Raw genomic sequence first — 1,853 nt, forward strand, 5'->3', positions numbered from 1 at the left:
AGGAGGAGTATAAAGATATCTCAAATACGTATTTTGACATTGACGAGGTTCAGGTTTCTAGTGAAACTTCATTTAATAATGGATTAAAAGTAAGGACATTTATATTTGTTGCACATTTGTTGATATGTCATCATCATAACATTGATCAGTGTTGTAAATTTTAAGTTAAAATACAACAAAAATATCTACTCGCCATTCAAACATGAATGCCGAGCGTTTTAAAAGAAGGACGTTTGACAGCTGAAGTTACTATGTCGCATTCGATTTTCGATGTCGAGTGCTTCGGGGCACTCGAGATAAAGTCGATTGGTTTTCGATCGACTGCATTCGTATGGGTGGTTCGAGAATGCTGTCACTCTGTTCTAAAGACGAATGAGTCCAGCATAATAATAATAATAATATTTGGCTGATTTATTTAGCGCCATTTTTGTAAAAAATCACCTCACGGGCGCTTTACAATTGTATACCTAAACTTACATTCTAACTAAACTAAAGTGATATATTATATTTCCAGATTTAAAATTGAGGGTATGATAGTCTAAAGAAGTGGGATTTTAGTTGGGATCTGAACTGACTGGGACTGTCGATGATTCGTAAGTTTGAAGGCAACTGGTTCCAGGCAGAGGGGCCGGCGGCGGCAAAAGCACGATCTCTAAATCTAGTGTTTGAGGAGCGCCGGATTTCGACAAGTTTTCCTCTTCCTGAATCAAATGCTTACCTAAGAGTAGATTTTCTTCGACATGTATTTTCCCTAATATCGTACAAAGGTCCGATAGGTATTTTGGAGCCATTTCATGAAGGGATTTGAATACTGTCCAGCAAAGCTTGTATTTTATTCTCTGGGCTTTTAAACTAGTGTAAATCTCGAAGATGTTGTGAGATGTGAGAATATTTTTTACTCCCGTAATAAGCCTTGAAAACAGATTGAAGATTATTATTTTGATATTTTGGGAGATTTGCGTATATTCCATTACAGTAATCTAGACGCGAAACGACATAAGCATTTACAAGAGCTTTAGTTGCATCTTTAGAAATATTTCTCCGCACGGATTTGATCAGTCGGAGATGGAAGAAACCAGCACTTACCGTTTTATTGACCTGAGAATGAAGAGAAAGATCTGAATCTAAATGAACACCCAGTAGTTTAACATTTATACTAGGGGTAAGATCACAACCTGTGATTGAAATTGGAGATCGGCCCAAAAGGTGTTGTCGCTTTTTTGTCGCTGTCAATAGAAGCTCAGTTTTAGATGGATTGAGTTTGAGTCTGTATGACGGTTTGGATGCGGTTTGGATGCTTCTGGATCATGGTCAACTCCGTTATTTTGTTGCTTTGCATCACCTAGAAGCGATTTTACAGAATGAGGAACTTCAGCCCTACGGGAAATTGGATACAATTTTTTTTCCTTATGCGGGGTAAAAATTAGAGCATTAAATTGCACCGCAAAGTTTCTTGAAAATGTACAGAAAAAATAATAAAAAATATTTTGATAAAAACGCACTACTTTAAATGACGTCACTGGTTCATGTGAATCAACCTATGATCTGAGAGCTATGGAAGATTTCCGGTCTGCTTGTCGCTTCTGGACCAATGGGAAGAACTGAATGAGAATAAGCGGAAATGAACCTCTGACGTTACACGCGGAGTTATTTCAGAAACACAAAACTTTGAAAAATCGATGCGCCGATAATACGATATATATATATTTTTTTTAAAAAACCACTGAACTTCCTCATTCATGCATAAGGCCCCTGAGCTGCTTGTGCCGGCCACGGCCGCTGCCTTAGAGGGTTAACCAACGCCAGCGTTAGTTCGCAGACCATAATATAATCACTTTGTATAATTATCTGAT

Source organism: Micrasema longulum, unplaced genomic scaffold (assembly GCF_059751315.1).
Source record: "Micrasema longulum isolate JH-2025_06_02 unplaced genomic scaffold, ASM5975131v1 h1tg002698l, whole genome shotgun sequence".
NCBI lineage: Eukaryota > Metazoa > Arthropoda > Insecta > Trichoptera > Brachycentridae > Micrasema > Micrasema longulum.